The sequence below is a fragment of the Pongo abelii genome, chromosome 6 (assembly GCF_028885655.2).
Source record: "Pongo abelii isolate AG06213 chromosome 6, NHGRI_mPonAbe1-v2.0_pri, whole genome shotgun sequence".
NCBI classification, from domain to species: Eukaryota; Metazoa; Chordata; class Mammalia; order Primates; family Hominidae; genus Pongo; species Pongo abelii.
The window spans coordinates 127,916,551-127,943,601 of NC_071991.2; the positions used below are offsets into that span (position 1 = coordinate 127,916,551).

At 40.0% G+C, this 27,051-nt stretch overlaps 1 protein-coding gene and 1 pseudogene across 2 annotated transcripts in view; both read right to left on the reverse strand.

Annotated features, from left to right (window-relative positions):
* The window catches only part of COPG2 (COPI coat complex subunit gamma 2), a 162,683-nt gene that overhangs the window by 117,069 nt on the left and 18,563 nt on the right, over positions 1–27,051 (reverse strand). The window lies entirely within an intron of this gene.
* Positions 9,774–25,639, reverse strand: LOC129060680 (glutamyl-tRNA(Gln) amidotransferase subunit C, mitochondrial-like; annotated as a pseudogene).

Here is a 27,051-nt window from a genome sequence, read left to right on the forward strand (position 1 = left end):
TGGCCATGTACCATAGCTTGTCAACCCATGTTCTATACCTCTGTCATAGCTTTGGCTGTCCTGACAGCAAAGGCTTGCATAAAGGTAGTTTATTTAGGAAGGTGTTCAGAGGGAGAAGTGAATGACAGGGAAATGAACAGGGAAGGAGGTAAAAACAATATAAAGACCTTTCCTTGAGTGGGTCACTGATGCTGGCAACTGGTTATTTAATGAGCAATCTTCTGAGGAGCCTTATGAAATACATCTCAGAACCACTAACTGTTAGCGCCTGGCTGAATGTTAACCCCAGAGTATTAATTCCCCCATACTTCTGGGGAGTACACATGTGAGCTGCAAGTGAATCTGAGTAGGCAAAAAACACTCAGTGCATACTTGAAGTAAGGCAGTAACAATGCCAGTGAGCTGAGCCCCAAAAGAATTGCTCATGATGCCACAGCTGGAATCAAAGATAAGACCTGAGACCATGTGAAGTGGCTCAAAAGAGGTGTCCAATACAGTCTACCCTGTCCATCCCTCAAATTTGTTCATGTCCTCCATTAAGTCTAATCTATCATGGAGGCTTCAAGACGGTAGCAATCACTATTTCTACAAAAGACTAAATAAAGGAAGGTGAGTGGAACATAGTTCAATCCTTGCTGCTACAACTAATTCCAAAGCCATAGTTGATATTCATCATCTCCTTCCTAAAACCACCCATTCCACATTTCCCTCCCCACTGGCCAGCACTTCATCTAGTTTTGGCTACTTCTCCAATAGTTGACTCAAACCTTTATCCCAAAGGATGTAAGCCCCGTGTTGGGTGTACCCTGATTGAACCACTAATTGTTCTCTATCCCTACCACCACTGTCAGAGGCAAGAAAGCACCAAAATATACTCAAGTGAATACCATGAATTCTAGACAGAGTCCTTTCTGCCACCATTATACAGAAATGATCCTAGCTCCTGATAGGAATCAAGGTCAATGACCTCTATGAGGACGGTAGCACTTTCCTTACCTTCACTAGAATGAAGAATCCAAAGTGACCTAACAGTGATCATCATTCCAAATATGCAAACTGGCTCAGTTTGTGGCCCTGACTTCTCTGACATGCGAGTGTCAGCTGCCTGTGGTTGCCAACGTGTCACTCAGACATATATAATCCTGAAGTGTGGGGTATTTCTGTGCTAAAGATAATCCTCAACCAACAGGAATCAAGAGCCAATGAGTTAAATGCTTCTGTCTTTTCACACCTGAAAAACACTGGCCCCAGGAACCAGGGTGCCTAATTCACATTTGGGGTACAGATGGGATGCTGTCTTAGTCTATTCCATGGGTCTAATTCTGTACTTTCCATCTGTATCAGACTGTATCTGAAAAACGCAGATCAGTCTGACCAAGGTGACCACATTACAAAGTCACCACACAATTTTATTCCACGGTCTGTCAGTCTGTTCATGTGCCAGTACCATGCTGTTTTAATTGTACACGCCTTAGATTTACTGACTAGTAGAGCTAGCTTCCTCTCCCCTCTACCCCATCCCTCATGGTTTTCCTTTTTCAGTGATTTCCCAGCTATTCTTACATTATATTTTCCACGTGAACTTTAGTACTAACCTGCCTAACTCCATAATATGGTCTGTTGGTATTTTCATTGGGATTCCATTGAATTTATAAATTAGTTTAGGGAGGAATAAAATTTTTATAACATTGAGTTGGCCTATTAAAAAACAGGCAATAACTCTGGGCATGGTGGTGCATGCTTACAGCCCCAGCTACTCAGAAGGCTGAGGTGGGAGGATTGCTTGAGCCAGGAGTTTGAGGACAGCCTGGGCAACATAATGAGACCTTGTCTCAAGGAAAAAAATTGAAAAATAAAACGATTTTTTTTTTTTCAAAAAACAAGATATCTTTACATTTGTTTAAGTATATTTTGAGTCTTTCAGGAGTATCTTAGTCTACTTGGGCTGCTATAACAAAATATTACAGACTAGGTTTCTTATAAACAATAAACATTTATTTTTCACAATTCTGGAGTCTAGGAAGTCCCAGATCAAGATACTGGCAAATGTGGTGACTGGCAAGGTCCTGTTCCCTGGTTCAGATGGCATCTCTTCTAGCTGTGTCTTCACATGGTAGAAGAGACTAGGTAGCTCTCTGCAGTCTTTTCATAAGGGCACTAATTCCAATCCCAAGGGCTCCATCCTCATAATCTAATCACCCCCAAAGGCCCCATTTCCCAACACCATGAACTTGGAGGTTAGGAATTCAAAATACATACTTGGGGGGACACAAACATTCAGACAAGAGTAAGGGGCTTAATATTTTTTCTAAGTTTTGTACATTTATTGTCAAATATATTCCTAAGTGTTTAATCTTTTTGGTTGTTATTGTAAATGGGGTTCTGTCTGTCTACTATTATGTCCTCTATGTGCTGTTTCTATAAAGACTATTGATTTTTTTTACTTTTTTATTTCAATAGTTTTTGGGGTACAGGTGGTTTTTGGTTACATAGATAAGTTCTCTAGTGGTGATTTCTGAGATTTTTAGTGCACCCATCACCCAAGCAGTGTACACTGTACCCAATATGTAGTCTTTTATCCCTCACCCCCTCCCAACCTTCCCCTCTTCCAAGCCCCAAAGTCCATTATGTCATTCTTTTGCCTCTGTGTCCTTGTAGCTTAGTTCCCACTTATAAGTTAAAACATATGATACTTGGTTTTCCATTCAAGTTACTTGACTTAGAATAATGGCCTCCAGTTCCATCCAAGTTGCTGCAAAAGACATTCTTTCGTTCCTTTTTATGGCTGTATTCCATGGTGTATATACATACCACATTTTCTTTATCCACCTGTTGACTGATGGGCACTTAGGTTGGTTCCACGTCTTTGCTATTGTGAACTGTGCTGCTATAAACATGCATGTGCATGTGTCTTTTTCATATAATGACTTCTTTTCCTTCAAGTAGATACCCAGTAGCGGAATTGCTGGGTCGAATGGCAGCTGTACTTTTAATTCTTTAAAGAATCTCTATACTGTTTCCATAGTGGTTGTACTAATTTACATTCCCATCAGCAGTGTAACAATGTTCCCTTTTTATCACATCTATGCCAACATCTATTTTTTTTTGACTTTTTAATTACGGTCATTCTGGCAGAAATAAAGTGGTATCTCATTGTGGTTTTAATTTGCTTTTCCCAGATGATTAGTGATGTTGGGCATTTTTTCATATGTTTGTTGGCTGTCTGTATATCTTCTTTTGAGAAATAAGACTATTGATTATTATATATGAATTTTATATCCTGCTGTCCCACTAAATTATTGAGTTCATTTTATCACTGATTATCTGGGGTTCCTAGGTATTCAATCACATCATCTAAAAACAGATAGCTTTACTTCTTTGTTAACTCATTCTTATGTTTCAACTTGGTTTCTCTTGTCTAACTGCATTGTTAAATACCTCCAGAACAATGCTGAATAGCAGTGAAGATAATGAACATCCTTGCCATGGTTCCTGATCTTAGTGGAAATACCTCTAGTGTTTCCCCATTTAAAAAAAAAAAAAAGGGTCATTTTTGACAACCTGTATTTGCCTAAAAAATTATCCGTTAAATCTAGGTTTCAAATTTATTTCAAAGACTACAAATTTGTCTTTTGATTTTTACATTTCTTCCGTTTCTCTCTTGTCATTTATTTTGCATATTTATGCTTTCTCCTTTTTTTTCACCAACTTAGCTTATGAGTTTATTTATATTGTTAATTTTTTCAAAAATAGGATTTTGATTTAATAATTAGGTATGTTTTTCTATTTTTTCCTCATTAATTTGTTTTATCTATACTAATTCCTATCATGTGCTTTCTTTTGAATTACTTTGTTGTTCTTTACCTAGTTTTTTTGAGCTAAGAATTTAATTAATTTTTTATTCCTTCCTTTTCATTGATAAAAGGTATTTACTGCAATGAGTTTTTCTTTGATCACTGCTTTAATTCACCATGTAGATTTATTAATTTATTTTTAATTGACATAATAATTGTATATACTGATGGGGTACACAGTGATGTTTTGACACATACAATGCATAGTTATCACATAAGGGTAATTAGCATATCCATCTCCTCAAACATTTATCATTTCTTTTACTGGGAACATTCAAAATCCTCTCTGAGCTATTTGAAAATACATAATAAATAATTGTTAACTACAGTCACCTTGCAGAGCTATACAGTCTATAGATTCTGATATGTAGTTATGTAGTGATTTGCCTTTTTTTCCCCCAAATTCAGCATGACCATAAATCACAAATGACATCTCCAACCAGAAACATTCCAACCATAAAATAAACCCCTCCCTGACCAGAGACATGCCAGCCCCAAGACAACCTCCCCTCCGGCCGGAGAGATGTCAGCCTCCCAAGTAGCTGCGACTACAGGCGCCTGCCACCACACCCGGCTAATTTTTTTTTTTTTTTTTAGTAGAGACGGGGTTTCACTTTGTTAGCCAGGCTGGTCTCGAATGCCTGACCTCATGATGCACCCAACTCGGCCTCCCAAAGTGCTGGCATTACAGGCGTGAGCCACCATGCCTGGCTAATAAATACTCTTAGTCTGTAAGAGAGAGTGCTCCTGAACGAAATCAGCCAGAAGCCCCTCTCATGTTTATTCTCCAAAATAAACCTATCTTTGACTGTTGAGCTGCTTTTCATGTTTCTTTCCTCTTTCTTTAACTCTTACACTTAGACCTTGAAGGACCCTAAATAACCACCTTTCCTTCCTTTTCCCATTGACCACCTGATTGCCAAAAGGCACTTCTTTTTTCCTTTTTGCCTTTTTTCTCCTGGAGAAGTGTATGTTTGGAACACTGTTGTCCCTTTATGTTGTGCTGGTCCTTTTAAATTACACTTGCCCTTTTATGTTGAGTATTTCTCTTTAAACTGTGTGTCTAGACTCTGAGACAGGGTAGCTCTGTTGTCAAGGCTGCAGTGCAGTAGCACGATACTGGCTCATGGCAACCTCCACCTCCCAGGCTCAAGCAATTCTCTCATCTCAGCCTCCTGAGTAGCTGGGACCACAAGCACACCCACCATGCCCACGTAATTTACGTATTTTCCTTGTTCGGTAGAGATGGGGTTTCACCATGTTGCCCAGGCTTTTCTATTGTGCTTAAATCTTTAAATCAAGTATACTTACCCAGCCATCCCATTACTGGGTATATACCCAAAGGATTATAAATCATGCCGCTATAAAGACACATGCACACGTATGTTTATTGCAGCACTATTCACAATAGCAAAGACTTGGGACCAACCTAAATGTCCAACAACAATAGACTGGATTAAGAAAATGTGGCACATATACACCATGGAATACTATGCAGCCATAAAAAAAGATGAGTTCATGTCCTTTGTAGGGACATGGATGAAACTGGAAACCATCATTCTCAGCAAAATATCACAAGGACAAAAAACCAAATACCGCATGTTCTCACTCATAGGTGGGAATTGAACAATGAGAACACATGGACACAGGAAGGGGAACATCACACTCTGGGGACTGTTGTGGGGTGGGGGGAGGGGGGAGGGATAGCATTAGGAGATATACCTAATGCTAAATGACGAGTTAATGGATGCAGCACACCAACATGGCACATGTATACATATGTAACAAACCTGCACATTGTGCACATGTACCCTAAAACTTAAAGTATAATAATAATAAAAAATTTTTTAAAAAAACAAAACAAAACAACAACAAAAAAAATCAAGTATACTTTGAAATCCGTTTCCTATAGTAAATGCTCTTATCTTCCCCACTAACTTTTTAGTATTTTCTGAATTACAACTGTGGAGTCCTAATCAGGGAAAAGAGGTCAGGCTGGCAGGACCAAGGAAAAACAAAAAGAGAACATAGATAAGCTCTAAGTCAGCCTTTCTTCATGGTCTAGGACACACAGCCCTCCTGCACAAATAACTCACAATCTTCCTATGCCCAACTTATCACTAGACCATCAGCTAATAGAAAAATGCAAGTTAGCTAACTGCAACCTTGGCGTTACCAGTACTGCACAAAGCCCTCTTCAGCACAGCAAGAGCACCAACCTATAAAATCCCTGGCAAGCCTTTGTCTCCCTGAAGTCAGCTCCGCTCTTGCTGACTGGGCCATTGCACCCTAGCGACATGTTTTCACTTTTTTAAAGAATCTGTCTTTCTTTACCTCCAACTGTCTTAGTCAATTCTTTTTACCGTCTTTGTGACACCAGCCCCAGATAGTCACTACCCACAGCAACAACTTTAATCTTTCTAGTTGTTGTTCCCACCTGGTGGTTGCTAACCTCCCTCTTCTATCTATCTACAACTTCAGTGGTTGGCCACTGCTTGCCCCAAAGACTTTGGGGGTGCAGCGGGGGGTGCAGTTCAGGGGAGAGATAAGGAATTACCATACTGGCATTTGTCAGTTTTTCTTTTACTCAAAGTGGTTTTGTACTTTTGAGCATTCTCTGAATTGAAATAACTCTGAGGGTGTAGTTTTACCAAGAACAACTATAGTTGTAAAATTGTTTCTTATCATTTAGGGAGATTTTGAGTCATTGATTAGTATACAACAGCCTTCATTGTCTTCAACTAACTAGAAATCCACATATGTCATTTAACTGGTGTGCTTAGACAATTCATTATTAATATAATTACTGACTATGACTGTATTGAAATCTGTGGTCTTGCTAGTTTGTTTTTTGTTTTTATTGTTGTTTTTTTGCAGGAGACTAGAGTTTTATTATTACTCAAATCAGTCTGTGGTCTTGTTAGTTTTATATTTGTTCCATCTGGTCTTTGTTTCTCTGCCCACCTCCTCTGCCCCTGCCCCCTTTCTCCCTGAGTTTGGGTTAACTGAACAGTTTTTTCTTTTAATAACTTTGGTACCAACTATTTTTATTATTCCATTTTATTTCCTTTACTAGTTTATTGTTTATACTTCTTTAAACTTTTTTTAGTTGTTGCCCCCGTGTTTATAATTTATATCTTTACTTAATAACTAACAGAGTATCACTTCACGGCTAGAATAAGAACCTCACAAGAGTACATTCCCAATACTTTCCTTCTATTCTTTGTGCAATTGTTCTAATATATTTTACTTTTATATATGCTTTAAACACATTACACTACTATTTTTTGTTTTAGACATACAGTTATTTTCCAGAATAATTTTTCAAAAAGAAAAAAGTGAATGTGATTTTGCCTTGGCTTGATTCCAGTGTTCTTTTTGTGTAGCTCCAAGTTTCTGCTTGGTATCACATTCTTCTATCTGAAGAATATCCTTTAACATTTCTTGCAGCGTAAGACAGCTACCAATAAATTATCAGTTTTTGTTGTGTAAGAAAGTCTTTAGGCTGGGCACAGTGGCTCATCCCAGTAATCCCAGCACTCTGGGAGGCCGAGGCAGGAGGATCACTTGATGCCAAAAGTTCAAGGCCAGTCTGAGCATCGTAATGAGACCTCTCTCTACAAAAACAAAAATAAAAAATTTGTCAGGCATAGTAGTGTGTGCCTGTAGTCCCAGCTACTCAGGAGGCTGAGATAGGAAGACTGCTTGAGCACAGGAGTCATGCCACTGCACTCCAGCCTGGACAACAGAGCAAGATGCTGTCTCATAAACTAGTAAGTCTTTACTTTTCTATCACCTTTTAAAGATATTCTCACTGGGTATAAAATTATCGGTTGACACACCATTGTCTTCTAGCTTGCATGTTTTCTGAAAAAAAGTCTACTATAATCTGTTTCTATCTGTATAACGTTTTGTCTTTTTTTGGTGGGGGGGGGTGGTACTTTTAAAATTTTCTCTTTAAATTTTCTTTTTGGCAGTTTCATTGATATGCCTAGAGGTGTGTGTGTGTGTCCCATGTGGTGTTCTTTGAGCTTTCTGGACATGCATTTTGCTGTCTGTAATTGATTTTGGAAAAAAAATGGCCATTATTACCTCAAATGCTTTCTCTCTCCTTTCTCCTTCTGGAATTTTATTATTATTATTTTTTTATTTTTATTTTTTTTTTTGAGACAGAGTCTCACTCTGTCATACAGGCTGGAATGCAGTGGCATGATCTCGGCTCACTGCAACCTCCGCCTCCTGGGTTCAAGCAATTCTCCTGCCTCAGCCTTCCGAGTAGCTGGGACTACAGACACATGCCACCATGCCTGGCTAATTTTTTGTATCTTTAGTAGAGAGGGGGTTTTGCCAAGTTGGCCAGGCTGGTCTCAAACTCCTGACCTCAGGTGATCCACCCACCTCGGCCTCCCAAAGTGCTGGGATTACAAATGTGCGCCACCACACCTAGCCCTTCTCCTGGAATTCTACATATGCTAATCTGTTTGATATTCTCTCAGCTCTTGGAATTCTTTTTTAGGAATTCTTTTTGTGGGTCAGTTTAGGCATTTTTATAGACCTATCTTCAGGTACATTTATTCTTTCTTTGGTTGTGGTAAGTCTACGAATGAATCTGAAAGCAAACTTCATCTCTGCTACTGTTTTTAATTACTAGCATTTCCATTTGTTTCTTTCTTTTCTTTCCTTTTTTTTTAAAAAAAGACAGTTTCACTCTTGTCACCCAGGCTGTAGTGCAATGGCGCAATCTCAGCTCACAGCAACCTCTGCCTCCTGGGTTCAAGTGATTCTGTCGCCTCAGCCTCCCGAGTAGTGGGATTACAGACACACGCCACCATGCCTAATTTTTGTATTTTTAGTAGAGATGGGGTTTCACCATGTTGGTTGGCCAGGATGGTCTCGCTCTCTTGACCTCATGATCCACCTGCCTTGATCTCCCAAAGTGCTGGGATTACAGGTGTGAGCCACTGTACCCGGCCCCTATTTAGGTCTTAATTTCTATCACCAATGTTTTGTAGTTTTTAGTCTACATATCTTATACATCTTTCATCAGATTTACCCCAAAGTATTTCATATTTTGATGCTACTGTAAACAGGATTAATTGCAATTTACAACTGCTCTTGGCAAGTATATACAACATAATTTATTTTTGCATATTGATCTTGTATTCTGCAAATTTACTAAGCTCACTTATTACTTCTTGTAGCTTTTGTTGGATTCCACAGATTTCCTACACAGACAATGTCATCAGCAAACAAAGAGTCTCAGTTTTCTTGTTCAAATTGCTTTTCCTTAATAATTTTTCTGTATACTTGCTCTATGTTTTTGAGAGATGGGTACTGAAATTTCCAGCTTTAACTGTGGATCTGTTGATTTCTCCTTTCAATTCTACCAAGTTTTGTTTCAAGCATTGTGAAATTCTGTTATTAGCTCCATAAACAATTAGTATTACTTTGTCCTCTTGGTAAGTTGACCCCTTTATCCCTAGTAATATTATTTATTCTGGAGTCTACATTATCTGATGTTAACAAGAATACAGCTTCTTGTGATTACAGTTAGCATGGTATATCTTGCTTCATCTTTTTAATTCTACTTGTTTCTTTATATTTAAGGTATGTTTTTATAGGCAGCATAAAGTTGGATTTGGCTTTTTTAAGAAATCCAAACTGAGCTGGGCATAGTGGCTAATGCCTGTAGTTCCAACTACTTGGAAGGACCGCTTGAGCCCAGGGGTTTGAGGATGCAGTGAGCTATGATCATGTCACTGCACTGAGTGACCCCATCTCTTTAAAAAATCCAATCTAGCCATCTTCGCCTTTTAATTGAAGTGTTTAGAATAGGTGCCTTTAATGTAATTATTGATATGGTTGGGTTGGAGTCTGTCATCTTGCTATTCCTTTTCTATTCATCTCATCTGGTTTTTGTTCCCTTTTCTTTTTCTTTTCTTTTCTTTTTTTTTTTTTTTGAGATGGAGACTTGCTCTGTCACCCAGGCTGGAGTGCAGTGGCATCATCTGGGCTCACTGCAACCTCCACCTCCCAGGTTCAAACGATTCTCCGAGTAGCTGGGATTACAGGCACATGCCACCACACCTGGCTAATTTTTGTATTCTTAGCAGAGATGGGGTTTCGCCATGTTGGCCGGGCTGGTCTCCAACTGCTGACCTCAGGCAATCCACCTGCCTCAGTCTCCCAATGTGCTTGGATTACAGGTGTGAGCCACTGTACCTGGCCTGGATTTTGTTCCCTTTTCCTCCCCAACCTTCCTTTGGGTGGAATATATGTTACAATTCTATTTAACTCTTTCGTTGGCTTATTAGCTATAACTCTGCATTGTTATTTTAGTGGTGGCTTTATACTGTAAATCTTTTACTAGATTTTCTTCAAGTGCTAAAACACTTCATAAAGAGGGTACAAACTTTATAGTAATAAAGTACTATTTCTCTTCTTTGCCTCACGCTATTTTTGTCACAGATTTTATTTTTACATATGTTATAACCCCCATACTAAATTAAGATTTTTCTTTAAGCAGTCAATTAACTTTTAAAATTACTTAAACAAGAAAATTTTCTTGTTTATCTACTCAGTTTAACATTTCCAGTATTCTTCATTTCTTTGCATAGATCCATATTTTCATTATCATTTTCATCCTGGTGAAAAAATCCCTTTTATAATTACATGTGACTCTGTCAGAGATACATTCTTTCAGCGTTAAGTCTGAAATTGCCTTTTTATCACCTTCACTTTTGTAAGTTATTTTCACTGGGTATCGAATTCTGGATTGACAGTTGTTTTCAGCTGTTGTTTTCTTTAAGTACTATCCATATGTTGTTTTGGTGGGATCAATCTAGTGTCATCTCCTTTCAGCCTGAAAAAACTTCATTTACTATAATATTTACCGTACAGCAGGTCTGATGGGGACAAATACCTTTTAGTTTACCTTCATCTGAGGAAGTTTTATTTCACCTTCATTCCTGGAAGATATTTTCAGTGGATATGGTATTCTGAGTCATCACCTCCTTTCTTTCAGGACTTTAAAGATGGTGTTCCACTGTTTTGACTTCCAGATTTTCTGATGAGAAACCCACAGTGATGTGTATATGTAATCAATCATGTTCCTCTTGGTGCTTTCAACAGTTTTCCTCATCTTTGGTGCTCAGCAGTTTCATTAAGTGTCTGAGAGTAGAGTCCTTTGAATTTACCTTGTCTAAATTTCACTTACTTTCTTGAATCTGTAAATTTATCTTTCTCCAAATTTGGAAGTTTTCAGTTATTGTTTTCCCAAATTTTTTTTTCACACCAATACCTTTCTCCTCTTCTTCAGGGACTTCAATGACATGAATGTTAGGCCCTTTGATATAGTCTCACAGGCCAGTGAGGCTGTTTATTTTTGTTTTCTTTTTTCTCTCTCTCTTTTCAGTTGGGATTATTTCTACTGGTTTATCTTTAAATTCACTAACCTGTTCCTCTGACATCTCCATTCTGCTACTGAGATGAACCAATGTTTTTTTTATTATTATTATACTTTAAGTTCTGGGATACACGTGTGGAACGTGCAGGTTTGTTACACAGGTATACACGTGCTGCACCCATCAACCTGTCATTTACATTAGGTATTTCTCCTAATGATATCCCTCCTCTAGCCCCCACCCCAAGACAGGCCCCGGTGTGTGATGTTCCTCTCCCTGTGTCCATGTGTTCTCATCGTTCAACTGCCACTTATGAGTGAGAACATGTAGCGTTTGGTTTTCTGTTTCTGTTAGCTTGCTGAGAATGATGGTTTCCAGCTTTATCCATGTCCCTGCAAAGGACATGAACTCATCCTTTTTTATGGCTGCATAGTATTACATGGTGTATATGTGCCACATTTTCTTTATCTAATCTATCATTGACAGGTATTTGGGCTGGTTCCAAGTGTTTGCTATTGTGAACAGTGCTGCAATAAACATACATGTGCATGTGTCTTTATAGCAGAATGATTTATAATCCTTTGGATATATACCCAGTAATGGGATTACTGGGTCTAAAGGTATTTCTGGTTCTAGATCCTTGAGGAATCACCACACTGTCTTCCACAATGGTTGAACTAATTTACACTCTCACCAACAGTGTAAAAGCATTCCTATTTCTCCACATCCTCTCCAGCATCTGTTTCTTGACTTTTTAATGATCGCCATTCTAACTGGCATGAGATGGTATCTCACGGTGGTTTTGATTTGCATTTCTCTAATGACCAGTGATGATGAGCTTTATTTCATAATCTCTTCTTTTGAGAAGTGTCTGTTCATATCCTTCACCCAGTTTTTGATGGGGTGGCTTTTTTCTTGCAATTTTAAGTTGTTTGTAGATTCTAGATATCAGCCCTTTGTCAGATGGATAGACTGCAAAAATTTTCTCCCATTCTGTAGGTTGCCTGTTCACTCTGATGATACTTTCTTTCACTGTGCAGAAGCTCTTTAGTTTAATTAGATCTCATTTGTCTATTTTGGCTTTTGTTGCCATTGCTTTTGGTGTTTTAGTCATGAAGTCTTTGCCCATGCCTATGTCCTGAATGGTATTACCTAGGTTTTCTTCTAGGGTTTTTATGGTTTTAGGTCTTACGTTTAAGTCTTTAATCCACCTTGAGTTAATTTTTGTATGAGGTGTAAGGAAGGGGTCCAGTCTGAGTTTTCTGCATATAGCTAGACAGTTTTCCCAACATCATTTATTAAATAGGGGATCCTTTCCCCATTGCTTGTTTTTGTCACGTTTGTCAAATATCAGATGGTTGTAGATGTGTGGTGTTATTTCTGAGGCCTCTGTTCTTTTCCATTGGTCTACACATCTGTTTTGGTACCAGTACCATGCTGTTTTGGTTACTGTATCCTTATAGTATAGTTTGAAGTCAGGTAGTGTGATGCCTCCAGCTTTGTTCTTTTTGCTTAGGATTGTTTTGGCTATGTGGGATCTTTTTTGGTTCCATATGAAATTTAAAGTAGTTTTTTTCTAATTATGTGAAGAAAGCCAATGGGAGCTTGATGGGGATAGCACTGATTCTATAAATTAATTTGGGCAGAATGGCCATTTTCACAATATTGTTTCTTCCTATCCATGAGCATGGAATGTTTTTCCATTTGTTTGTGTCCTCTCTTATTTCCTTGAGAAGTGGTTTACAGTTCTCCTTGAAGAGGTCCTTCCCATCCCTTATAAGTTGAATTCCTAGGTATTTTATTCTCTGTAGCAATTGTGAATGGGAGTTCACTCATGATTTGGCTCTCTGTTTGTCTATTATTGGTATATAGGAATGCCTGTGATTTTTTGCACACTGATTTTATATCCTGAGACTTTGCTGAAGTTGCTTATCAGCTTAAGGAGATTTTGGGCTGAGATGATGGGGTTTTCTAAATATACAATCATGTCATCTGCAAACAGAGAAAATTTGACTTCCTCTCTTCCTATCTGAATACCCGTTATTGCTTTCTCTTGCCTGATAGCCCTAGCCAGAACTTCCAATAATATGCTGAATAGGAGTGGTGAGAGAGGGCATCCTTGTCTTGTGCCTGTTTTCAAAGGGAATGCTGCCAGCTTTTGCCCATTCAGTACGACATTGGCTGTGGGTTTGTCGTAAATAGCTCTTATTATTTTGAGATACGTTCCAACAACACCTAGTTTTTTGAGAATTTTTAGCATGAAGGGGTGTTTAATTTAATCGAAGGCCTTTTTCTGCATCTATTGAAATAATCATGTGGTTTTTGTCATTGGCTTTGTTTATGTGATGGATTACACTTACTGATTTGTGTATGCTGAACCAGCCTTGCATCCCAGGGATGAAGCCAACTTGATCGTGCTAGATAAGCTTTTTGATGTGCTGCTGGATTTGGTTTGTCCGTATTTTATTGAGGATTTTCGCATCAATGTTCATCAGGGTTATTGGCCTGAAATTTTCTTTTTTTATTGTCTCTCTGCCAGGTTTTGGCATCAGGATGATGCTGGCCTCATAAAATGAGTTAGGGAGGAGTCCCTCTTTTTGTATTGTTGTAGTAGTTTTAGAAGGAATAGTACCAGCTGCTTTTTGTACCTCTGGTAGAATTTGGCTGTGAATCTGTCTGGTCCTGGGCTTTTTTTTGGTTGGTAGGCTATTAATTACTGCCACAATTTCAGAACTCGTTATTGGTCTATTCAGGGATTCGACTTCTTCCTGATTTAGTCTCGGGAGGGTGTATGTGTCCAGGAATTTATCCATTTCTTCTAGGTTTTCTAGTTTATTTGCATAGAGGTGTTTATAGTATTCTGTTACGGTAGTTTGTATTTCTGTGGGATCAGTGGTGATATCTCTTTTATCATTTTTTATTGTGTCTATTTGATTCTTCTCTCTTCTTTATTAGTCTGTCTAGCAGTCTATTTTGTTAATCTTTTCAAAAAATCAGCTCCTGGATTCATTGACTTTTTGAAGAGTTTTTTGTGTCTCTATCTCCTTCAGTTCTGCTCTGATCTGTTATTTCTTGTCTTCTGCTAGCTTTTGAATTTGTTTGCTCTAGCTTCTCTAGTTCTTTTAATTGTGATGTTAGGGTGTAGATTTTAGATCTTTCCTGCTTTCTCCTGTGGGCATTTTAGTGCTATAAATTTCCCTCTAAACACTGCTTTAGCTGTGTCCCAGAGATTATGTTACGCTGTCTTTGATCTGATTGGTTTCAAAGAACTTATTTATTTCTGCCTTAATTTCATTATTTGCCCAGTAATCATTCAGGGGCAGGTTGTTCAGTTTCCATGTAGTTGTGTGGTTTGAGTGAGTTTCTTAATCCTGAATTCTAATTGGATTGCACTGTGGTCTGAGCAACTGTTTCTTATGATTTCTGTTCTTTTGCATTTGCTGAGGAGTGTCTTACTTCCAATTATGTGGTCAATTTTAGAATAAGTCCAATGTGGTGTGGAGAAGAATGTATATTCTGTTGATTTGGGGTGGAGAGTTCTGTAGATTTCTATCGTCTGCTTGGTCCAGAGCTGAGTTCAAGTACTGAATATCCTAGTTAATTTTCTGTCTCGTTGATCTGTCTGACAGTGGGGTGTTAAAAGTCTCCTACTATTATTGTGTGGGAGTCATTATTGTGTGGGAGTCTAGGTCTCTTTGTAGGTCTCTAAGAACTTGCTTTATGAATCTGGGTGCTCCTGTATTGGGTGTATTTATATTTCATATATTTAGGATAGTTAGCTCTTCTTGTTGCATTGATCCCTTTACCATTATGTAATGCCCTTCTTCGTCTCTTTTGATCTTTGTTGGTTTAAAGTCTGTTTCATCAGAGACTAGGATTGCAACCCCTGCTTTTTTTTTTTTTTTTTTTTGCTTTCATTTGCTTGGTAAATATTCTTCCATCCCTTTATTTTAAGCCTATATGTGTCTCTGCGTGTGAGATCGGTCTCCTGAACACAGTACACCAATAGGTCTTGACTCTTTATCCAATTTGCCAGTCTGTGCCTTTTATTTGGGGCATTTAGCCAGTTTACATTTAAGGTTGGTATTGTTATACGTGCATTTCATCCTTTCATTATGATGCTGCTAGCTGGCTATTTTGCCCATTAGTTGATGTAGTTTCTTCGTAGTGTCAATAGTCTTTACCATTTGGTATATTTTTGCAGTGGCTGATACTTGTTTTTCCTTTCCATATTTGGTGCTCCCTTCAGGAGCTCTTGAAAGGTAGGCCTGGTGGTGACAAAATCTCTCAGGATTTGTTTCTCTGTAAAGGATTTTATTTCTCCTTCACTTATGACGCTTAGTTTGTCTGGATATAAAATTCTGGGTTGAAAATTCTTTTCTTTAAGAATGTTGAAAATTGACCCCCACTCTCTTCTGGCTTGTAGGGTTTCTGCAGAGAGATCTGCTGTTAGTCTGATGGGCTTCCATTTGTGAGTAACCCGACCTTTCTCTCTGGCTGCCCTTAACATTTTTTCCTTCATTTCCATGTTGGTGAATCTGACGATTATGTGTCGTGGGGTTCCTCTTCTCGAGGATTATCTTTGTGACGTTCTCTGTGTTTCCTGAATTTGAATGTTGGTCTGTCTTGCTAGGTTGGGGAAGTTCTTCTGGATAATATCCTGAAGTGTGTTTTCCAACTTGGTTCCATTCTCCCCATTACTTTCAGGTACACCAATCAAACATAGGTTTGGTCTTTTCACATAGTCCCATATTTCTTGGAGGCTTTTTTCATTCCTTTTCATTCTTTTTTCTCTAATCTTGTCTTCACACTTTATTTCATTACATTTATCTTCAATCTCTGATATCCTTTCTTCCACCTGATCAATTTGGCTATTGATACTTGTGTATGCTTCACGATGTTCTTGTGCTGTGTTTTTCAGCTACATCAGGTCATTTATTTTCTTTCTAAGCTGGTTATTCTAGTTAGCAATTCCTCTAACCTTTTTTCAAGGTTCTCAGTTTCCTTGCATTGGGTTAGAACATGCTCCTTTAGCTCTGAGGAGTTTGTTATTACCCACCCTCTGAAGCCTACTTCTGTCAATTCGTCAAACTCGTTCTCTGTCCAGTTTTGTTCCCTTGTTGGCAAGGAGTTGTGATCCTTTGGAGGAGAAGAGGCATTCTGGTTTTTGGAATTTTCAGCCTTTTTGCACTGGTTTTTCCTCATCTTTGTGGATTTACCTATCTTTGGTCTTTGATGTTGGTGACCTTCAGATGGGGTTTCTGTGTGGATGTCCTTTTTGTTGATGTTGATGCTATTCCTTTCTGTTTGTTAGTTTTCCTTCTAACAGGCCCTTCTGTTGCAGGTCTGCTGGAGTTTGCTGGAGGTCCACTCCAGACCCTGTTTGCCTGGGTATCACCAGCGGAGGCTGCAGAACAGCAAAGATCGCTGCCTGTTCCTTCCTCTGGAAGCTTTGTCTCAGAGGGGCTCCCGCCAGATGCCAGCTGGAGCTCTCCTGTATGAGGTGTCTGTTGACCCCTGCTGGGAGGTATCTCCCAGTCAGGAGGCACAGGGGTCAGGGACCCACTTGAGGAAGTAGTCTGACCCTTAGGAGAGCTTGAGCGCTGTTCTGGGAGATTTGCTACTCTCTTCAGAGCCAGCAGGCAGGAATGTTCAAGTCTGCTGAAGCTGCACCCACAGCCGCCCCTTCCCCCAGGTGCTCTGTCCCAGGGAGATGGGAGTTTTATCCATAAGCCCCTAACTGGGGATGCTGCCTTTCTTTCAGAGATGCCCTGCCCAGAGAAGAGGAATCTAGAGAGGCAGTCTGGCTACAGAGGCTTTGCTGAGCTGCAGTGGGCTCTGCCCGGTTCGAACTTCTGGGCAGCTTTGTGTATAATGTGAGGGGAGAAAACCACCTACTCAAGTCTCAGTAATGGCAGACACCCCTCCCCCCGCACCAAGCTCAAGTGTCCCAGGTGGACTTCAGACTGCTGTACTGGCAGCAAGAATTTCAAGCCAGTGGATCTTAGCTTGCTGGGCTCCGTGGGGGTGAGATCCACTGAGCTAAACCACTTGGCTCCCTGGCTTCAGCCCCCTTTCCAGAAGAGTGAACAGTTCTATCTCGCTGGCATTCCAGGTGCCACTGAGGTATGAAAAAAAACTCCTGCAGCTACCTTGGTGTCTGCCCAAACGGCTGCTCAGTTTTGTCCCTGAAACCCAGGGCCCTGGTCGCTGCAGGTTTGAAGACCATGGGAAAAGTGTAGTATCTGGGCTTGAGTGCACCATTCCTCAAGGTACAGTCCCTTACGGCTTCCCTTGACTAGGGGAGGGAGTTCCCCAACCCCTTGCACTTCCCCGGTGAGTTAACACCCCACCCTGCTTGAACTGGCCCTCCAGGGGCTGCACCCACTGTCTAACCAGTCCCAGTGAGACGAGCTGGGTACCTCAGTTAGAAATGCAGAAATCACCCGCCTTCCATGTTGATCTCGCTGGGAGCTGCAGACCAGAGCTGTTCCTATTCAGCCATCTTGCCAGCCACACCTCCACGTCTGAGCCAATGAATCTTTTTATTTTACAGATTATAGTCTGTCATTTCTAGAATTTTCATTTGGTTTTGTATATATAGCTCACTGCTGAGAATTCCTCTTTCCATTCATTTCAAGAGTGTCTACCTTTATGGTACACGGTTGCACTAGCTGCTTTAAAGTATTTAAGAATCCCTACAACTGAGTCATTTTGGGGGTATCTATTAATTATCTTTTCCCTTGAAAATTTCCAAGTTTTTTCTAATCAATAGATACCAACCCCAAAATGACGCGGCTGTAGGGATTAACATTGGTTCAAGGGAACCGATTTCCTTTCCTGGTTGACTGGTTTTGGATTGTATCCTGGACATTTTGATTATGTCATGGGACTCTGGATCCTATTAAAAGCCTCTGGGGACTATTGACTTTTTTGTTTTAGCAAGGAATCAACCCAGTTAGTTTCAGATTACAAGTTCTGCCTGGCCTTCTGTGCATATTGGTTCCAATGTCAGTTTATACTTCAAAGCTTTTGCTATGCTTCTTTAGGAATAGTCCATACATGTAGTGCTTTGGTAAGTTATCCATTCCTCCATGTCTTTCCTCATGTCTTTTTTCCCATACCATCCGGCTGTCAAAGACACCTTTCCCAGGTCGTCAGCCAGAAATATTGGGTTCTCTCAGAGTTTCAGTTCCCTGTACTATGCAAGTGGGCCCACCTTCATGATGAAGAGGTAAGAAAAGATAGAAAGAAAAAATAATAATGTGGCTTTTCCCCCACTCTTCACCCAACAGCCGTTCCTTTTCTCAGTGGTAGGTTTCTTCTCAGGGTTTTAAGTGCTCACAACATTGCTGTCGTATCCTAGTAAAGTTGTTCCACAACTAGGGCTGACCTCAGGATGGGAAAGAAAACGAGAAAAACACAAACAAACAAACAAGGATTCTCCCCTAGCTCTCCAGCTTGCAGTCACCACCAACCTTTTTTTTTTTTTTTTTGTAAACTGTGCTCAGGCCAGAGAGATGGGCTCCTTTCTGAGTCTCTATTGACCACACCTACTATATAGTTCCCTGATTCAGACTGCCCTTGGGTCAAACTCAAGGTATAAAGATGAAAATTAACCATGAAACTCACTGTTGCTATATTGGTCGTTCATTAAGTATTGTTTTCTCTCCCTAATTCACCTACTATACTTACTATTTGGAGGCTTCAGGTAATTGTTTTTGGTTTTTTGTCCAGGGTTGTTGTTATTTATTATTATTATTATTATTATTATTATTATTATTTGTAATCACTGGGAAAGATGGGCTCCAGTAGCTTTATTTTATCTTGGCTAGAATTAGAAGTATCCTGGCTTTCACTTTTATTCACTGTTGTTCATTTCACTAGGCTTTGGAGAAGGAAGTTTTATGACCTGGCATCACTTCATCATCTTTCCTGAAAAGTCTGCCACGATTTCATTTTAAAATAAAATAAGTGTTAATCCAAATAAACCAGGAAAGTTGGCTTGCACACTGGGCAGGAAAAAGAGAAGGGAAGTAGGAGACAGAAAGGTTTCTCAATATGCATTAACACACCTTTCTCCACTTCTGCCTATGTCAGCGCTTTCCTGAGGTAGAGAGGGAAACAAATAATCCTTTTGATTCCAATTCCCTTGCTTGAAGAGAGAAAATGGATTATCTTTTAACTCATGCAACACTTTTATTGCATGTCTAATAATACAAAGCACTTTTCCAGGTATTGATGATACAAAGTTATATGTGTTTCTTTCTCTCAAAGAATTAATAATTCAGAGGGCAGAAAAACTATGCAAATAATTATAGTACAATATATTAAAATACCAGAACAGAGGTTAAAAAAAAATGAAGCGTTAGAACAACCGAGGCTGGGTGTAGTGGCTCTCACCTGTAATTCCAGCACTTTGGGAGGCTAAGAGGACTGCTTGAGTTCAGGAGTTCAAGACCATCCTAATCAACATAGCAAGACCCTATCTCTTAAAAAAAAAAAAAAAAAAAAAAAAGAACAACAGAGAAGACAATGACTAATCTGTCAAGAAAGAAGAAGCAGGAAGTCAGTACCTATAATGACATGTATTTGAGCTATGTGGAAAAGGAAACAGAATAATTCCAGGCACAGGGAGAAGCATGTACAAATATAAAGGGTATCAAAGAGCATGATGAGTTTGGGAAACAGCTACAGCACTGATATGAACCCCAGGGAATACCAATATTTAGATGACAGGCAGAAGAAAACCAGACACTTCTGAGGTATCATAGAATAAAATGGAGAAATCAAAGAGGAGAGGAAATCCAGGACTATGGTTTCTGAAAGCCAAAGATGGTACAACTCCAGGAAGTACTTAACCATGTTAAAACTGGGAGAGAGGTCCAGTAAAATGTGGACAGAAAATTAACTTTGAAAATTAACTAAGTAAGAAGTTACTGGAAATCTTTGAGAGGAGTTTCACTACAGTGGTGGTTAAGTCATAATAGTATCTCATTTTCTTGTTCTAAACCATGTCCTGGCAGTAAATCTTCAGAAGTAATTATTCAGCAACAGCTGCACCATTCAAATAGAAAAGCTGTTTCGGGCTTGTATATTTCTTACTAAGTGGATGAACTTAGCATTTAGTTTCCTTAGGAAGCACAAAGTATTTTTCTCCCTCTACCCGAATCCACACATTATCCCCACAATTGATTTCAAAACTGCCTGGCTGATAACAGTTTCTACAACCCATTTATTTCTTCCTAAACCAAGGTCTTTGAATTTTTCATTTGATTTTCTGAAACCAGGACGTAACTTATCACATACTGATGCCCACTCCCCAGAGTACTCCCTAATGTGACTGATGGATCATTCCTCAGGACTCAATTCCAGAATTCTCAATTCTCTCAATTCTCAATTCCTCAATTCTCTCAATTCTCTCAATTCTCAATTCCTCAATTCCTCAATTCTCTCAGGACTCAATTCCAGACTTTCACTGGGTGGGTGCCATCACATAAGGGTATGCCTTCTTGTAACGAGTAGAACAGTATAATCAGGTTGTCAATATACATTTAGTTAGTTAAGACACTAACTAAATCTCTTTTTTTTCACTGAGTTGTAATTTATACAATAAAATGGACAACTTAAATATTACATTAAATCAGTTTTGGCAATTGTGATCATCTATGTAACCTCCATCCAAAATAAAAATACTGAACATTTCCATCACCCCAGAAAGTTCCCCCATGTCCATTTCCAATCAATTTCCTCTAACCCAGCAGACTTCTGACTTCTATCACCACAGATGAGTTTGGGGGCTGTTCTTGGAGTTTATATGAAGAGAATCATCCAGAAAATATTCTTTTGTGTCTGTTTTCTTTCCAACATAAATGTTTTAGAAGTTTATCCATGTTGTTGCCTGAATCAGCATTTTCCTTTTATTGCTGAGTAATAGTCTATTGCATGAATATATCACAATTTGTTCCTTCTTCTTTGATGAGCATTTGGGTTGTTTCCAGTTTAGGGCTATCACAAATACGAGGGGACTTCAAAAAATCTGTGGAAAAATGGAATTAAAAAATAAACCTAACGGCTGAGCACAGTAGCTCACGCCTGTAATCCTAGCACTTTGGGAGGCCAAGATGGGCAGATCACTTGAGGTCAGGAGTTTGAGACCAGCCCGGCCAACATGGTGAAAGCGCATCTCTACTAAAAGTACAAAAATTAGCTGGGCGTCGTGGCACACAACTGTAATCCCAGCTACTTGGGAGGCTTAAGCCTGGGAGGCGGAGGCTGCAGTGAGCCAAGAGCACACCATTCCACTCCAGCCTGTGTGACAGAACAAGACTCCGTCTCAAAACAAAAACAAAAACCACAGAACGGGCGCGGTGGCTCCCAGCACTTTGGGAGGCCGAGGCGGGCGGATCACGAGGTCAGGAGATCGAGACCATCCTGGCTAACATGGTGAAACCCCGTCTCTACTAAAAATACAGATATTAGCCAGGCGTGGTGGCAGGCGCCTGTAGTCTCAGCTACTCGGGAGGCTGAGGCAGTAGGATGGCGTGAACCCGGGAGGCAGAGCTTGCAGTGAGCCGAGATCGCGCCACTGCACTCCAGTCTGGGCGACAGAGCAAGACTCTGTCTGGAAAAAAAAAAAAAACCCATAAAAACTATAAATTTTATTTATCGAAAGAGCTCCATCAAGTTCAAGACACATTTTAAAGTGATGATACCAGTCATTTAGTCCATCCCTAAACAACTTAAGTTGCTGGGAATGTAAGCATGTCAATGCAGTCATTTTTACATTATTATTTTTTTTTTAAGGAGCCAGGAGTAGATAACTTTGTTTATATGGGGATTAAGATAGTTGCTCTGATATTGGTTTGAGAACTTCAACTCCAAGGTTCGGGGTTCTCTTTTAATTCAAGGCCAAGCTTTGTAAATTAAGCTGCCTTAAAGAAAAAAGAAGCACTGCAGATAAAAGAAGGGAATGGGAAAAATAAACACAGACTTTTAAGAATGAGCAACAAGCTAGGCATTGTGGTTTACACCTGTGATCCCAGCACTTTGGGAGGCCAAAGCATGTCAGAGGATCCTCTGAGGCCAGGAGTTCAGGACCAGACAGGCAACATAACAAGATCCCATCTCTACTTAAAAAAAACACACACACACAAATTAACTGGACGTGGTGATACACACCTGTAGTCCTGGCTACTTATGAGGCTGAGATGGGAGGATCACTTGAGCCCATAAGTTGGAGGCTGCAGTGATCTCTGATCACACCACTGCACTCCAGCCTGGGTGACAGACAGAGACCCTATCTCAGAAAAATAAAAGAAATGAGCAGCAGCGCAAAGATCATTGGGAAATTCTTAGCCAAAACCAACTCTGGCAGTTTGGTTAGAGGAAAAAGTCTCTCTCTGATTCTATTACTTAGAATCTATTAATTAGAGAATGAATCCCTGAATAGGTTTCATTTATCCTTGGTATCTGTTTTAAAACAAAAAACTCCACAATCTTGGACTCATGTCAATTTAATAATCATTTTGGGGGTGAGAAGGGCTACTTTGTCCCAGGCCCACGGCTACTTTTAGGATAAGTTCTCTTTTCAGAAAGAGAAACACTAGGTATGACTAGTATCCCTTTTGCATTTAATCACTTTGTGGGATGGCAGATGGTTCTAGGTTAGGAGTTCCCAAGCTCTAGTCTACTTTGAACACTCTTCAGACCATAGCAGAAAGTTAGCCCTTTTCTAGGAACAAAGTGGGTAACTAGGAACAAATTCAGGTATGTCCGGTGAAGATAGGGTTGCTCAAATCAATTCAAATAGCAACTAAAAATGACAACCAAGGTTGTCACATAGTGATCAAGATGCTCCATCTACCATTTAAGTAGATGTAAAAGTTCACTTTCATGCAGTTGGTATAGTCCTTTGGAGAGAGTTAAAGGGGGATAAATAGTGTCTTCCATACTGAACAGGCCTGTTAAGTGAATACCTTGGAAGCTATTTCCTTGGAAGGTGACTTTTGCTTTCCTTTTACTTCAGTTAGCATCAGGAACTCACTGCCTTGTTGGCGTCAGATATTTCCCAATTCTGTCTTCAGAAGAGTCTGCTATTAAGAAATGCTGGCCAGGCGCAGTGGCTCATGCCTGTAATCCCAGCACTTTGGGAGGCCGAGGCGGGCGGATCACCTTAGGTCACAAGTTCGAGACCAACCTGGTCAATATGGTAAAAGCCCTTCTCTACTAAAAATACAAAAATTAGCCCGGCATGGTGGCAGGTGCCTGTAATCCCAGCTACTCAGGAGGCTGAGGCAAGAGAATCGCTTGAACCCAGGAGGCGGAAACTGCAGTGAGACGAGATTGCACCATTGCACTCCAGCCTGGGGGACAAGAGCGAGACTTCAACTCAAAAAAAAAAAAAAAAAAAAAGAAAAGAAAAGAAATGTTTAAGCATCCATTTTTTCAGGTGACTGGAAAAAGCAGGAAAATTAGTGTTCACAGTAAGAAAATATTGTCATCATGCTTCCACGTATTCAGAGAGTACCCCCTTTCCAGAATGAGCTACTCGGCTGTGTGAGAAAGGCTCTTGTTCATTCAGCTTTGGCAAAGAGATATTACCTGGGGAGCCACAAAATACTCCTTCACGACGCAGTGGGAGTTTTGTAGTAATTCTTCAGCACAGTTGCCTTCTACTACATTGTTAGATCTCAGGTATAGACATCTGCCCTCCAGGACCGACTCCATCGGCTCCACCTGTCGGTGTCCATGGGGTGGAGCCCATGGGCGAAGACGATGGCTCTCTCCAGCCGCACCACTGCCTCGTGACTGCCAAAGTCCACAGGCACTAGAGGCTCCAGGGGCTCAATCACCTCAGTCATGATCCGGCCACTGGCTTGAAGGTGAAACCCTGGCGCCCACCCAGCCACATCATCACCCACGCTCAACCATTTTTCCATTATTAACTGAAGAAAAATGGGTACCCTTTAGAGATTTTTTTCAAGATTAGGAAGCAAAAGAAAGAAGCAGCCAGATAAGAACTCTAAGGTGGAGGCTATGGACACTCTTGCAAAATTGCCCTTGTTTGATGACAGGAATGAACAGACACACTGTCGTGGTGGAGAAGGACTCTCTGGTGAAACTTTCCCAAGTGTTTTTCCACTAAAGCTTTGGCCAACTTTCTCTAAATACTCTCATAATAAGCTATTATCATTACTTGGCCCTCCAGAAAGTCAACAAGCAAAATCCCTCAAGCATCTCAAAAAACTGTTGCCATGACTTCTGTTTTTGACAGGTCCACTTTTGCTTTGACTGGACTACTTCCACCTCTTGGTAGCTATTGCTTTGATCATACTTTGTCTTCAGGATTGGACTGCTAACCACATTTCTTCTCCCGTTACAATTCCTCAAGGTAATATCTAAGAATCTTGATCTCATTTGTTTAAAACTTCCACTTAAAAGCTCTGCTCTTGCCTGCAGCCAATCTAGATGCAATAATTTTGACATCCATTAAATAGTTTGCTCAACTTTAATTTTATTAGTCAGAATTGGGTAAGGCTGAACCAAATGAGGTGTCTATACATTGGCTATTGCTGCTGTTAATCATCAGTTTTACAAATTGATGTAGATGGTCTGCTGCTGAAGATGAAGGACTTCATGGTCAACACTGTCTCATCCCTTCTTAATACAACTTATCCATTTGTAAACTGCTGATTTCTTTGGGTCACTATTGCCATGTTTTTTTGTAATTTCACCATTCTTCTACCCAAAGTTCATCATAAATGTAATGTTTGTTCTTGTTTCAATTTTAGCAGAATTGATGTTGCTCTGAAATGGATTATTTTCAAACGGATGTATTAGTGTCTCAAGCTAGATACTGTTCGGACATGTTATTAACAAGTTAGTCATGAGTTTATATTTTAGTGCAAAAAAATTTTGAACTCTGATATGGTTTGGCTCTGTTGTCTCCACCGAAATCTCATCTCGAATTGCAATCCCCACGTGTTGAGGGAGGTAGGTGATTGGATCATGGGGGCAGTTTCTCCCATGCTGTTTTTGTGATAGTGAGTGAGTTCTCATGAGATCTGATAGTTTTATAAATGGCAGCTTTTGCTGTGCTTTCACTGTTTTCGCTCTCTTGCCGCCATGTAAGATGTGCCTGCTTCCCCTTCTGCCATGATTGTAAGTTTCCTGAGGCCTCCCCAGCCAGGAGGAACTGTGAGTCAATTACACCCCTTTCCTTTATAAATTACCCAGTCTTGGATTGTGTGTGTGTGTGTGTGTGTGTGTGTGTGTGTGTGTGTGTGTGTGTGTGTGTGTGTGTGTGTGTGTGTGTGTGTGTGTGTGTGTGTGTGTGTGTGTGTGTGTGTGTGTGTGTGTGTGTGTGTGTGTGTGTGTGTGTGTGTACCCAGTCTTGGATTGTGTGTGTGTGTGTGTGTGTGTGTGTGTGTGTGTGTGTGTGTTTTTTTAAGATGGAGTCTCACTCTGTCGCCCAGGCTGGAGTGCAGTGGTGTGATCTTGGCTCACTGCAATCTCTGCCTCCCAGGTTCAAGCGATTCTCCTGTCACAGCTTCCTGAGTAGCTGAGACTACAGGTGTGTGCCACCATATCAAGCTAATTTTTGTATTTTTATATGGGGTTTCCCCATGTTGGCCAGGCTGGTCTCGAACTCCTGACCTAAAGTGATCTGCCCCACCTCAGCCTCCCAAAGTACTGGGATTATAGGTGTGAGACACTGTGCCCGGCCTCAGGTAGTATCTTTAGAGCAGTATGAAAATGGACTAATACAAACTCCATGGATATTTTTTCATAACACATATTTCCCATAAACTTTTTGAAGAACCCTCATAAGGCTGTTATGACATTCTTGTACAGTCTTTTTTGTGGCCATATATGTATTCATTTTCCTTGAGTAAATACCTAGAAGAGGTGTTACTGGTCACAGGGCAGGTATATAATTAACTTTATAAGAAACTGCCAAAGCTTTTCTAAGGTGGTTGTATCATTCTACATTCCTATCTACAGTGTATGGGAGTTTCAATTGTTCCAAATGTTCAGTATTGGAATAGGCTTTTTTATTTTGGTATTGTCAAGCTTTTTTGTATTAACCATTCTAGTGGGTATGCTGTATCTCATTAAGATTTTTTTTTTTTTTTTTTTGAGACGAAGTCTCACTCGGTCACCCAGGCTGGAGTGCAGTGGCATGATCTTGGCTTACCGCAATCTCTGCCTCCTGGGTTCAAGCAATTCTCCTGCCTCAGCCTCCTGAGTAGCTGGGACTACAGGTGCCTGCCACCATGCCCAGCTAATTTTTTGTATTTTTAGTAGAGATAGGGTTTCACCGTGTTAGCCAGGACGGTCTTGATCTCCTGACCTCGTGATCCACCCACCTCGGCCTCCCAAAGTGCTGGGATTACACGCATGAGCCACCGCGCCCAGCCTATCTCATTAAGATTTTAATTTGCATTTCCCTGATGACTAATAATGTTGAGAACATTGTGCTTACCGGCCATTTGCATATATTCTTTTGTGAAGTATGTGCCTTCAGATTTTTTTAATCTCCATGGTTTCTTGCCAAGCCAACAAATTTTCTATGCATACAGAAAGGTCATCTATAATATTAGTTTTCTATTCCTGCTGTAACAAATTACCACAATTAGTGGCTTAAAACAACATGAATTTATTATTTTCAGTTCTGTAGATTAGAAGTCCAACATAAGTCTCACTGGGCTAAAATCACTGTGTCATTAGGGCTGTGTCCATTGCACAAGCAAAATACATTCATTCACCCCCTTCCAAGATCCCCCCAAAGT